This window comes from Anomaloglossus baeobatrachus, chromosome 6, assembly GCF_048569485.1.
Source record: "Anomaloglossus baeobatrachus isolate aAnoBae1 chromosome 6, aAnoBae1.hap1, whole genome shotgun sequence".
NCBI classification, from domain to species: domain Eukaryota; kingdom Metazoa; phylum Chordata; class Amphibia; order Anura; family Aromobatidae; genus Anomaloglossus; species Anomaloglossus baeobatrachus.
In genome coordinates this window covers 231543562-231558301 of record NC_134358.1, presented here as the reverse complement: position 1 = coordinate 231558301, position 14740 = coordinate 231543562, and positions in this window count along the sequence as shown.

The following is a 14740-nucleotide window of genomic DNA, read 5'->3' as shown; positions in this document are numbered from 1 at the left end:
GTGTGGGTGATAACACACAGCCCAGCCTCGTCTCATCACAACGTGCAGTGGAGGACTATGACGAGGAGGAGGATGAAGACATGGAGCAACTCTCCGGCCAAATTGAGGATATGACATGCACACCAGTCATATCCTCGGTTCAGCGTGGCTGGCCAGAGGACAGGGTAGATGAGGAAGAGGAGGAGGAGGAGGAGGAGGAGGAGGACAGCATGTTCAGTCATCGTGTTGGTCAGGCTACTGAAGTCCTGTCTGTTAAGAGTCCGGCGCACATGGCTGACTTTATGGTAAGCTGCCTGTCTCGTGACCCTCGCGTTAAGAACATCTTGGCCGACAATCATTACTGGTTGGTAACACTGTTAGACCCACGCTACAAGGAGAACTTTATGTCTCTTATTCCCGAGGCGGAGAGGTCAACCAAAATGCAGCAGTTCCGGAAGGCCATAGTCACGGAAGTAGGCAAAGCATTCCCCTCACAAAACGCTAGCGGCATAGGTCAGGAATCAGTGGACAACCAAGGCGTACAGCCGAGAGAGGCACAAGTCCAATCCGCCAGAGGTAGGGGAACAGTCTTTAAGATGTGGGACAGTTTTCTCAGCCCCTCACGTACCACAGCCCCTGAGGTGCGGGGTAGTGCCACAAGAAATCCTAAGTTTGCCCAGATGCTCAAGGAGTACCTTGCAGATCGAACAACTGTACTCCGACATTCCTCTGTGCCTTACAATTATTGGGTATCCAAGGTGGACACGTGGCATGAATTGGCTCTCTACGCCTTGGAAGTCCTGGCCTGCCCTGCCGCTAGCGTTTTGTCAGAGCGTGTTTTTAGTGCCGCAGGTGGAATCATTACAGATAAACGCACCCGCCTGTCAACTGAAAATGCTGATAGGCTGACTCTGATCAAGATGAACAAGGGTTGGATTGGGCCAGACTTCACCACACCACCAGCAAATGAGAGCGGAATTTAAAGTTTGTAACGGGAATTTGCCATGTACCTCCAGTCACCCATGGGTACACACTTCTGGACTTTGGATAATCGCTGGACTGCTCCTCCTTCTCCTCATGCGCCACCATGATGACCGTTACAAGAGTTAGGCCTTTGTTTCAGGTATACCCCCAGTGGTAAATTTTTTAGCCCATTCTTTGCAGAATGGACATTACAACGACAGGAGACCCGCTCCTTTGCAATGGGAACAATGTTTTGAGGCCCTCATGCACGTCTCTATCCAGGGACAACGTGGAGCCTCCCAATTTTTGGCTGCCCTGCCTAAGGGCTATACTATAATACACCCACTTCCTGACAATGGACACTTAATGTTTTGAGGCCCTCATGCACGTCTCTATCCAGGGACAACGTGGAGCCTCCCAATTTTTGGCTGCCCTGCCAAAGGGCTATACTATAATACACCCACTTCCTTCCAATGTGCACTTCAGGTTTACAGGCCCTCATGCACGTCTCTATCCAGGGACAACGTGGAGCCTCCCAATTTTTGGCTGCCCTGCCTAAGGGCTATACTATAATACACCCACTTCCTTCCAATGTGCACTTCAGGTTTACAGGCCCTCATGCACGTCTCTATCCAGGGACAACGTGGAGCTTCCCAATTTTTGGCTGTCCTGTCTAAGGGCTATACTACAATTGACCCACTTCCTTATAATGGACACTTCAGGTTTACAGGCCCTCATGCACGTCTCTATCCAGGGACAACGTGGAGCCTCCCAATTTTTGGCTGCCCTGCCTAAGGGCTATACTACAATAGACCCACTTCCTTCCAATGGGCACTTCAGGTTTACAGGCCCTCATGCACGTCTCTATCCAGGGACAACGTGGAGCCTCCCAATTTTTGGCTGCCCTGCCTAGGGGCTATACTACAATAGACCCACTTCCTTCCAATGTGCACTTCAGGTTTACAGGCCCTCATGCACGTCTCTATCCAGGGACAACGTGGAGCCTCCCAATTTTTGGCTGCCCTGCCTAAGGGCTATACTACAATAGACCCACTTCCTTACAATGGGCACTTCAGGTTTACAGGCCCTCATGCACGTCTCTATCCAGGGACAACGTGGAGCCTCCCAATTTTTGGCTGCCCTGCCAAAGGGCTATACTACAATAGACCCACTTCCTTCCAATAGGCACCTAAGGTTTACAGGCCCTCATGCACGTCTGTATGCAGGGTCATTGGTGAACCTCACAATTTTGGACTGCCCTGGCAAAGGAAAATACTACAAAGACTCAGTTCCTCAAAATGGGCACATTAGACTCAGAGGCCTTTATGTACGTCTCTTCTCAGGGACATCGGAGTGCCACACAATGTTTTATGTAAAATCTTTCATGTATTGATCTCAAAAAGTAACATACATTAGCTCTATCTCACTATTGGGTATGTGCCCTTAACATTTCCGCCATGAAAATTCATTTTGGTGTCATTTTGGAAGGTTTTCTGGTGAGTCCGTAAAAATGGCGTAAAACGCGGACAAAATTGTTCACAGCTGTGACTTTTGAGTGATAAATGCTTCAAGGGGTCTTCCCCATGCTGTTGCCATGTCATTTGAGCACTCTTCTGAGACTTTTGTGACACATCAGACTCTCCACTACCGTGGAAAGCTTTAAGAGGAACCTCAAGACCCACCTCTTCCAACAAGCCTACAACCTACAATAGCCCTCAGCCCAGTAGACCACTGCGCAACCAGCTCTGTCCTCACCTATTGTACCATCACCCATTCCCTGTAGACTGTGAGCCCTCGCGGGCAGGGTCCTCTCTCCTCCTATACCAGTCTGTCTTGTACTGTTAATGATTGTTGTACGTATACCCTCTTTCACTTGTAAAGCGCCATGGAATAAATGGCGCTATAATAATAAATAATAATAATAATAATAATAATAATTTTTAGGGTTTCTACATGCTGCCGGGGGTCATTTCACAAAAATACTCGGGTCTCCCATAGGATAACATTGGGCTCGGTGCTCGGGCCGAGTACACGATTATCTTGGGATGCTCGGCCCGAGCCTCGAGCACCCGAGCTTTTTAGTACTCGCTCATCACTAGTTAGTATACCTCCTGTGAGGCCATATTCTAATAATTTATCCATTTTTCTCTTAAATAAGGTGGTGGGATCGCCTTTAAGGTGGATATGTGTTTGTTGATCCTCTAATATCTCACTGTTCATTTTAATGTACAGTAGGAGGTCGAGGATCACGATCCCTCCACCCTTATCAGCATCTCTAAAAACAAGAGTGTCATTGGCTTGTAGAGTCTGAAGAGCGATTTTTTCAGTTTGTGATAAATTACAGAATGTTCTTTCATGAACTTGATCCAATTGGACAAGATCTGTTTCTATTCTTTCTTGAAAAATGTCCAATATTGATGGACGAGATTGGCGGGGGTAAAAAAAAGGATTCGATGTTCTGAAAGACTGTTCCGGTAAATGCTCCTCTGTTCTGGATTCTGATTCAAGTTATCTTAGATCAGTAAGACGAATCAACTCTTTGAAATCAGGAATCTGATCATTCTCCACGATGTTAGTTTCTTGACTCATATTTGTGTCCTGACTGGCTTCCAAGTCAAAGTGGCACCTCAGGGTTAAATTTCTAGCTAGTTTGTTGATATCAAGAAGTGTGGAAAAAATATCAAATTTTTTAGTTGGACAAAATGTAAGTCCTTTAGATAAAACGTCCATTTGGTCTTGAGAAATAATTTGTGCAGAAAGGTTCCAGACCGGACATATTAATGTCTTTTCTTTTTCTTGCGACAATCCGGATATCTGCCTCCTCCTGTGTTTTCTGCCACCTCTTCGTATGTGTTTTTTGACATCTTTTTATTACTGTTATTAACCCTGCGGTTTGCTTCATCAGAGGAATCTGAGGAGTCATCCACAGTATAGTTAGTGGAAGCTGAGGTGGAGCTGGTTTCACCAAAGCTCACTCTTCTATTGCGGTTATGGTATGGAGTTTTATTTTTATATCTCAGATTTTTTAAAGCGGAGTGAGAAGGGAGACGCCATGTATAAACCTTATTATGCTTGTAATCTAAAATGTCTCTTTCAAATTTTTTCTTTTTCCTCTCCGCAATAATATCTTCTAAGGAATTGAGGCGTTTATTGAGATGTTCTTGCATGTTGGAAAAGTCATTATGATTTTTAAAAAGTTCTAAGTTTTTTTCTGTTTCTAATATTTGTTTTCTGACATTTTCCAATTCAGTTTCCTCATGTTTAATGATAAGCTCCATGAGTTTGATTGAGCAATTGGATAAAATAGAGTTCCAGTTATTCAAAAATTCCTCTGTATGAGTGGAAAAAGTAGGATTTTTGAGTAGTCTAAGACCACGGGGTATCATATTCTTCTCGGTGTAAGAATGTAATGAGGTGGAATCCCACCATAATTTTGTCTCCTTAATTTTATATTTTTCCAGTGTTTTAAATAATAATGAAAAATCTTCATTCACTTGTGCATGTGAATCATCCACTGCAGGATCAACAGTGGTCTGTGCAGTCTGTGCATTGAAGATAGCATTAAATCGAGTTCTCCTGTTAGTGGAGAGATCCATATGGAGTGGTATAAAGTCACAAAAGCAAATGTGATTAAATTTTATCAAAATCCTTTAGTTAGGGGGAGCACGACAAGAGCAAAGCCATATGTACGTAAGAAGAAAAGGTTTTGTCAGCTCACCCCTCTTCACTCCTGGACTCTGCACCGATGCAAGGAACGCCCTGGCCCGGGCGGGAATGAATGTAGCAAGAATCAAATATCCAGCATCTTGGAGAATTGGAAAAATAAAACTGGCATTTATTTGGATAAAAATAAAAACATACAGACTGTGCAGTAGGCACAGGGGCACAAGTGCAAAAGGGTGGAATTATCCGACACGTTTCGACCAGGAAGTCTTATTCATGGCATGTGTTTTAACCAGACTGATTCAGTATTTAAAGGTTACACATAACACGTTAAGGGGAGGGATTAGTGATCAATTCAAACTAAAAGACGTACAGGTGTGAAATTCCTAGACAACACTACCATCAGTCACGTAACAAAAATAAAAACATACATGTAGGAATCCACAATAAAAAAATTAAAGAACAAATATCATATCAAAAAATATATATATATATATATATATCTATATATATTGTATGACACTGGAAATTTTTCTTGAAATATATATACTTGATTAATTAAACTGAATGCAGGAGAGCATTAGTAAGTATATCTTGTGTTACCTTCTCCAACATAGACATTAAATAAGTCTAAAAATGTGCTATAGTGACATTAATAATTGCCTGTGACAAGCACCAAAAAATTGGAGAATAAAAACACATGAGAAGTGTGTTATTATTGCACTTGTGCCCCTGTGCCTACTGCACAGTTTGTATGTTTTTATTTTTATCCAAATAAATGCCAGTTTTATTTTTCCAATTCTCCAAGATGCTGGATATTTGATTCTTGCTAGTACAGAACAAAGCTCCAAAGGAATCGATGGGCGTCTTGGGACATCACACCATTGGATTATGTCAGACCTTTAGGGATTTTTTTTTTATTAATAAATTGGTAAACGAGGGAGGGTGGGGAAGTCTTTATTTAAATAAATATTTTTTTCCCTGTTTGTGTGTTTTGTAAGTCTCCGCTTGCCAGGTTAGTAATTGGGGGTGTCTGATAGATGCCTATCCATTACTAACCCCTGGCTTGATGCCAGCTGTCAATTCACAGCTGACATCATCCTGAAAAGTATTCGGGCAATCGGGAAAAGCTGGGAAAAAAGCCAGAATTGGCGCATTTAATGTATGCGCTAGTTCTATGGTGGATGCAAGCTGATATTTTTAGGTTGGGAATGGCTAAATAACCATGGACTTTCCAGCTTGATAATACTAGCCTCCAGGTGTCTGCTTTACCTTGGCTGGTTATCAAAAATAGGGGACACCCCACAGCATTTTTTAAGATTATGTATATAAACCATTTTAAAAAAGTTGCATGGGGTCCCCTATATTTTTGATAACCAGCCAAGGTAAAGCAGACAGCTGAGAGCTGCTGGTCCCATCTGTCTGCTTTAGCTGCGCTAGTAATAAAAAATAGGTGGGACTCCACAATTTTTTATTTATTCCCTATCCACAATTGTTTGCACGCCCTTACTATGACCATTTTACAGTCATTTTACAGCACTAAGTTAGGGTGCTCATTAACTTATATGGAGTTCCTGATCCAGCGTCAAGTTTGTGTCACGTCCAGTTCCCAAACTGAACTTTTAACTAAAGTACGGCTGAACTCAGGGAACATGAACTTCCAGAGGTCTGCTCATCCTTAATCCTTAGTATTGTAAGCCCGGGAGCAAGATCCAACTGGTGCTGAAAGTGTTAATAGAGAGTGGCAAGGGCCTTGTTTATGAGCAGTCAGAGATGGGTGGGACTGGCTGCTCACATGTCCACATCCCAGGGCTTGTTATGGTGGACATAAAAAGTCCAGGTGTATCATCAGGAGTCTGTGTATGGAGGTTAGAAGCCCTCCTGTTAGAAGTATCCATACTCGGACTTGTGTACTGGATGCCATTGTATAGACTGAGTATCTTGTTTGGTCTGCACTGAAAGGTCGTTCATTTCCTATGTTTGCAGCGTGCTTTATAGGGTTTTAATAAAGCAACCTGAACATCTTATTTATATCGCCTGAAACACAACTGAGTCATGACCTCTAGATTTGCTGCAGAGGCACGTTCACGAAACTGCAAAGTTTTGGGTAAAAGTAACAGCAGGATTGAAATCAGACAACATGGAGAAGCAGATAAAGCAGCTAGTGCAGGCTAATCTCCAGCAGCAACAGCACAGATGGAACTCCTAGCAGAGGCGATGCGTGGCAGGTCAACTGCCGCAACCCCAGGTAAAGGTGTTGATGCACAAGGGAATAATGAAAGGAGAGTCTTCTACATAAGTGGGGCTCTGCATGCCACTAATTTTGTTTAAAATGAAACAACTGAGATGAAATTGAACTGAAGAGCTTTAGGTTTAATCAGAGGGTTGAGCAAAAATATCTTGTGAAACGTTTTGGAATTTAAACCATTATACTACAAGCCCTCCTCAAATTGTAAGTACTGTAATTGGAAAAGAGTAACTTTACCAAAACTAACATTTGTTTTTAATATTTTGTAGAGAATCCTTTGCAGGTAATACCTGCTTGAAGTCTGAAAGCCATGGACGTCACCAAATGCTGGGTTTCCTCAATTGTGGTGCTTTTCCAGGCTTGTTGCTTGTTGATGGGATTTTCTGCCTGAAGTTTTGTCTTAAGCATGTGAGATGCAGCTCAAAGGGATTGAGACCCGGTGATTGATTTGGCCATTGCAGAATATTAGACTTCTTTGCCTTAAAAAGTGATTAGTTGCTTATGCAGTATGTTTTAGGCCATTGTTCATCCAATCAACCTTGTTGCTTTTTTTGTGTGTAATGTACTAAACTATTGATTTTACTAATCCTAAAATTTATACTCTCTCTAATGGACTTATTTTTTTTTCAAACAATTATACTTTTCAACATACACACCACCATCATGAAATTACCAATTTATATTCAATATATATTATGTTAATGGTACGTGGCATATAAGGACCTTGGATAAATCGCATAGCATACAACAACCACAAAGAAAAGGCGATCAGACATCCAATTGCAATTTAAATATATATTTTTATTAGTGCAAGTGCATGGCCTGGAAATAAGCATACACAGAGGGCATACAACGGTGGTGTCAATCAATCGCAATAGAGCTGATATTGCTGATAATACCACTGGTGGTGGAGAGTGTCCGGGGAACCCAGCAGACAATGATAATAACCTCCATATTCAATCCCCTACCATGGGGTATAATCCACATATAACTGCCCACAGCCTTCATTTCTTTAGTTATGGAACTCTTGGAGTTTTCCTTAACTCATAATTATTTTGTGTTCAAGGGGTCCTTCTATCTACAGCTCCAGGGAACAGCGATGGGGGCATCTTTTGCCCCCTCCTATGCCAACCTGTTCCTGGGGCTGTGGGAGAGGGACCTCGCCCTGCCAGATCTTGAGTCGTCGATGGGCCGCGTCCTTTTATGGACGCGGTACATCGACGACATTTTCTTGATCTGGCAGGGCACTGAGTGCTTATTGGAAAAATTCATGTCGACACTCAATAACAATGATAAGAACATCAAGATTACGTACCAATACAACATGAGCGCTGTGGACTTTTTGGATGTCTCAGTCAAAAGGGATGGACAGAATATGCTACAAACTGACATATTCAGGAAAGCTACTTCCTCCAACATGCTGCTGCATGCGTCTTCGGCACATCCTCAATATATGATTAACTCGGTTCCGACGGGACAGTTCCTGCGATTACGTAAGGTCTGTTCCGTCGATTCCGAGTTTGAACATCGTGCTCAGGAATTAAAAGCTAGATTTCTAGAACGGGGATATAGCAATCGGGCCATCAAGCGGGCCTATAATAGGGCAAAACATGCGTCTAGGGACACCTTGCTTTATACTCCAAAAAAATCTCCAGGTCTGGAACCTTTGCGTTTCGTTACCAATTATCACTCTAGATTTCCTCAAATGAGGAAATGCTTAGAGAAAGCATGGCCGATCCTGATGACGGATCCAATTTTATCTCGAGTCCTACCGCAGAGACCACTTATCTCAATACGTAGATCCAGGAATTTACGAGATATCTTGGTATCCAGTCATTATGAGGTGGCAGATACAATTCCATCATTTCTTGATATGAATAAACGGAAAGGTGGTTCCAGACCTTGTGGACAGTGTGTGGCATGCACGAATATGGAACGATGTGACAATTTCACGAATTCAGTAGGGACAATGACCTATCAAATAAAGAAATCTATCACTTGCACTACTAGTGCAGTGATATATTATGCTGTATGCCCCTGCCCCAAAATTTATGTGGGGCTAACCACACGCCCTTTAAAGCTTCGGGTAAGGGAACATGTCAATGGAATCAATGCTGCCATTAATGAAACTGATGTCTCGTGTTTAAAAACATTACCGAAACATTTTAAACTATATCATCAATGTAATGGGGCACTGTTGAAATTTCGGGGCATTGATTCCATTGAAACTAATATTCGGGGCCGGAGAATTGGCACTGATTTGGCACGCCTGGAAGCCAGATGGATCTGGACATTAAAAACTTTACATCCTCTTGGTTTAAATGAGAATATTGGTTTTGCTGCGTTTTTATGATCACTTGCCATGTAATATTAATGTTGTTGATTTTAATTATCTCTATTTTATTTTTTGTATAGTTATTTATCCCGATGAAGCCACACCACGATTGGTGATTGATGGAAGCTATTTTCTAAAAAAATCTCACATACCTCATGATTATTTCATATGACCTAGCTGTGTGTACATACTGTGCCTATCTCTATTGAATAAAATTGACAAAACAGTGATTTTCTCATGTTATATATTGATAAATTTTGTTACTGTTCTTCAGCATCCTAGATTATGTATATCGATAGGATGTTCCATCTTTGTTGTTGATATATGCAAAATACGGATATGGGACATTATGTATATTTGGTGTTGTTGATATAGGGCACGAATTTGTGATATAATACAATTATTGGGGTGTTGACATGTACGCATGCGCGTCCGGTGGTGGCGTGGCCCCCGCATCTTTCACCGTGTCTGCGTGGGTGGTGTCGTCCTCCCGATCATGTGGGATGCATGCTCGGGCGGGCGATATCTGGCTCTTGACGCGGTGGGGGATGGTTGGAGGGCTCCGTCACTGTGGGTGCTCATGCGTCGCTAAGTGTCACCATCTTTGATCATTGATATAGGTTGAGGCCTATTCACTACGTTTTAGGATATGTGACAATTATGCCAACAATTTATATATGGGTAGGCTTATTTGTTATGTGCACAATTGGCTTAGGTTGATGTTATTGATATCCTGTACTGTATTATGCATTGGAGACTTTTGTGAATGTCACACATGTATATTTCTGTGGCAATGCCCCTCCCCCCAGGGGTTAGTGGGGGTGATATATTTTTTGTTTTTTATTTTTTTATTTTTTTTTTTTTTGCCGGGGAGAGTGATGTACTATATGTGGAAACTAAATTGATTATCCAATCTTTGTCTCCACAGTGTAGGATATTATAATAATATATATTTATTGTAAAATAACGGCAGTAATATTATTAGATATATACATACGATTGTTACGATGTTGTGCTATTCTAAGCACTGGTGTCAGCGAGCTGCGCGTGCGTGTGGGCAGTGACGTTCCCCTGACTTCCCGGCTGTGTCTTGGGGGCGGCGTCGTCCTCCCGGTCATGTGATGTCCGCGTGACTGGGTGGGCGGTGCCGGTCTCCTGACGCGGCTGGGAGTGGGTGGCTGCGTTGCTGTGGATGCTCGCGCGTGACCGCTGATCACCAGTGCTTGGTGTGCTGCCAAGTGGTCCGATGATATGTGAGCCGGAATAGCTCTAAATATATGGTGACAGCGGTGTACGTGTGCGCGCTGGTAGTGGCGTCTCCCCGGCTCCTTGGCTGTGTCTTGGGGGCGGTGTCATCCCCCCGGTCATGTGAGAACCACGTGATTGGGTGGGCGGTGCTGTCCCCTGACGTGGCCGGGAGAGGGGTGTTCGGTTGCTATGGACGCTCATACGTCATCGCTGGTCTCCGCTTTTTTGATTGGCTCCGGGTCTCTTTTTATATCACCACATTTCCGTTGTATGGCACCACCCCTGACGCAGGCATCTGCCGAAACTGACGTCCGTCGGGTGGGGGGCTCCGGTGAGTGTACTATGATGTTTATGGTGGGCTGTATATACATATTATTATGAGTATCATGATTGGTTTGGCCACCTGATGGTGGGGTGTCTCTGTGGAAACCCTAGACAGTTATATGTGGATTATACCCCATGGTAGGGGATTGAATATGGAGGTTATTATCATTGTCTGCTGGGTTCCCCGGACACTCTCCACCACCAGTGGTATTATCAGCAATATTAGCTCTATTGCGATTGATTGACACCACCGTTGTATGCCCTCTGTGTATGCTTATTTCCAGGCCATGCACTTGCACTAATAAAAATATATATTTAAATTGCAATTGGATGTCTGATCGCCTTTTCTTTGTGGTTGTTGTTATTTTTTTTTCAGCCTAATCATGGTCTGTTTCTCTTCCATTGTGAGTTCCTTTTACCGGATGTTGTGGATTCACTGCAACAGCTTCCAAATGGAAATGCCGCACTTGGAGTCAGCTCCAGACCTTTTACCTGCTTAATTGATGATGGATTAATGAGTAATTAGCCAATACAGCCCATTTGAGAGCTTTTGAGATAATTGCCCAATTACTTTTGTTCCCTTTAAAAAGAGGCAGCTACATATTAACAAACTTTTCCTCCAATTAGGATGTTAATACCTTAAAATTAAAGCTGAGAGTCTGAACTTTAAGCCCATTTTGTTTATACAACTTTATCTTGAATATGTTTTGGTAAACAGCTAAAATGGCAAAACTTGTTTCCCTGGTCAAAAATAGATAGATATTAAAGTGAAACTGTCAGGTGCAATATGCATGCAGAATGACGAGCAGTTCTGGGTGCATATTAGCAATTCCTGCTAAACTGTCCCAGGCTACAGTAGCTTAGATAAAGATATCTTTAGAAAAACTATTTCTAAATATCCTTTATGATATGCTAATGAGCGCAGAGACTCGTAGCAAAGGCGTTAGTTCCCCCGACTAGTCCACCCTCTTAACAAGCCCACAGGGACGTGCTAACATGCTATTCAATGCCAATTGCACAGCGTAATCAGTGGTGATGTGCATACCTGTGTCTGTCGTCACTGCTTCAGAACGTCAGGTTTAGGGTCAGTGCACATGATCAGAAGTCCCAGCACTATGCGCACTATGAAGCCGGGTGTGCACATCCTTGCTTAAGAGAGGTCTAGTGCACATGACTGAAAGTGCAGGGACTTCTGATCATATGCACTGACCCTAAACCCGGAGTTCTGAAGCGGTGACAATGGACACAGGTATGCACGTCACTGCTGATGATGCTGGCCAATGGGCATTGAATACCATGTTAGCACATCCCTGTGTGTGTGCTAACATGCGAAGAAGGGAGACTAGTAAGGGGGAAAAACACCCTTGCGACTATTCCCTGGGCTCATTAGCATATCATAAAGGATCTTTAGAAATACTTTTTCTAAAGATCTCTTTAGGTATGTTACTATAGCCTGGGACAGTTAGGGAGGGATTAGAAATATGCACCCAGAACTGCTCATGGTTCTGTGTGCATATTGCACATAACAGGTTCAAACACACACACACACACACATATATATATATATATATATATATATATATATATATATATATGTATATATATATATATATATATATATATATATATATATATATATATATATATATATTTGTGGAGCAATTATATCAGCTAAGATATTTTTTTTAGCAAAATTTTGCACATAGCTTTGACCCTACACTTTTTGGACCTACAGCTCCTATGCAGACAGATGTAGTTCCATGGTCATAGTAACAGAAAAAAACCTCTGCATATATTGATCTCGCTGTGCAACTGCCTTGCATTTGTTTCCAAGTCCTGTTAAGTCACACATTTGGTAGGCTAGCAAGAGGTAGAGAACAAAATGAGACTACACAAGATTTGGTTATAGTCTGTAATAAAGAAACCACATAGTCTGCATAGGAACTGTAAACACTAAAAAATATATAGACTTGATTAAAAATATCTAATGCATTGGAGTGATACAAAAATATATCATGATATAAATAGAGAATAGCACCTGAAGACATTCATTGGGCTGATGTACACCACTAGGGGTAACATACCATTAGTATGACCTGTGCAGTTGAACAGGGGCCCAAGGGTTAAGGGGGCCCACTTTTACCACCAAAGCAGCACTTAAAGGGGTGCACTTACAGATAGCAGAGAATCGTTATACTATTCTTGCACAGGGACCCCTTTTCTGCCTGTGTTTGCCCCTGCTCACAACAATTGTTCTTTTGAATTCCATATAAAAACAACAGTATAGGTAGGTACTGTGGACCCCATAGGAGTCTACGGTTCTGGTATAATGTCTATGGACAACTCAGAGGACCTTACCTGCAGTAATATGTTGCAAGTCCTCATCTTTCATTAGTAGTTTACATGCATTGCTCAATGCAGTCACTAGATGGCAGCAAAGCCTTGATTTAGTAATACATTACAAGGACAATACATACAAAGAAGGGCCCTGCTAGTTTTGGATCTGAACAGTTCAAACATGTGTTTGTCTTGTAGAATTTGTGTTAACATAGATCAGGTTCAAAAGTTCATAGAAGACTTAAAGGCACTCAGCCTTCAATGGAGACAGATTTGCCCCAGCACCATGCACCCTGTCTATGTAATACTGAGATGAAGAACTGACTTCAACCCCCAGAGCTGTATACTTGGGAAATACTTTTTTCTAGGTATAAAATAATCTACATTAAGAATGAAGGTCCAGAGTAAGATTTCCAAGATTCATATTCTACAGGATAACTTTTCAATGTGTTCCATATGTCTTACAGCATTTATAATGCCTGGTAAAACCGATCAACATATACTGTATGCAGGGCCGCCATCAGGGCATTACAACCGTGACTGGTGTACTAGGCCCAGTGAAGATGGGGGGCCTGGCTGTGCCCGGGATAATTACTTAGCTTTATTAAGCCCCGGGCTGTCAAGGCCCCCCTCTTCACCGAGCCCCAGTCACAGCCGCAGCAGGGGGGCCCGGCGGTGTTGCTTCAGACACTACATATGACTACGGTGCCTGCTAAGCCCTTCTTGGGCATCGCATGCAAATTAACCATGTGGCCAGAAGCAAGGCAGAGAAATATAAAAGGAGAGGCCCTGGAAGTGGATGTATACAAGAAGGACATATATACCAAAAGGGGTGCAAAAGCCGGGATGGGGATGACATTATACCAGAATGTGCCCCGGAGGGGATATATATATATATATATATACACACACACACACACACACACACCAGGAGACGCCCTGGAATGGGAAATATATACAAGCAGGAAGACATATATACAAGGAAGGGGACAAAAATCAGGATGGGGACATATATACCTGAATGTGCCCAGGACAGGGATATATATGCCAAGAGGAGTCCTGGAAAGGGACATATATACAAGAAGGAGGACATATATTCAAGGAAGGTGACAAAAACCAGGATGGGGAGATTATACCAGAATGTGACCAGGAGGGTGATATATATACATATATATACCTACCATCTAGCAGGATGGGGACATAAATGCCAGGAGGGTCCCAGGATCGGGACATATATACCAGGAGAAAGACATATATGCTAGGAAGAGGACAATAAACCAAGATAGGGACATACATACCTGGAAGGTCCCAGGATGGGGACATATATTCCACAAATTCCACAATGTCTGTCTGCTATTTCATCCTTCTTCTCTGTGCGATTCCTAAAACTTAACATGGACAAAACAGAATTCATTGTCTTTCCTCCTCCTCACTCAACTCCTCCAACAAGCCTATCCATCAAAGTTGATGGCCTCTCACTCTCCCCAGTCTCAAAAGCTTGTTGCCTTGTAGTAACCCTCAACTCTTCTCTATCCTTCAAGCCACACATTCAAGCCCTCTTCACCTCATGCAGACTACAACTCAAACATATCTCCCGGATCCGTGCTTTCCTTAACCAATGATTGATTGTTCTCAGTGAGAGA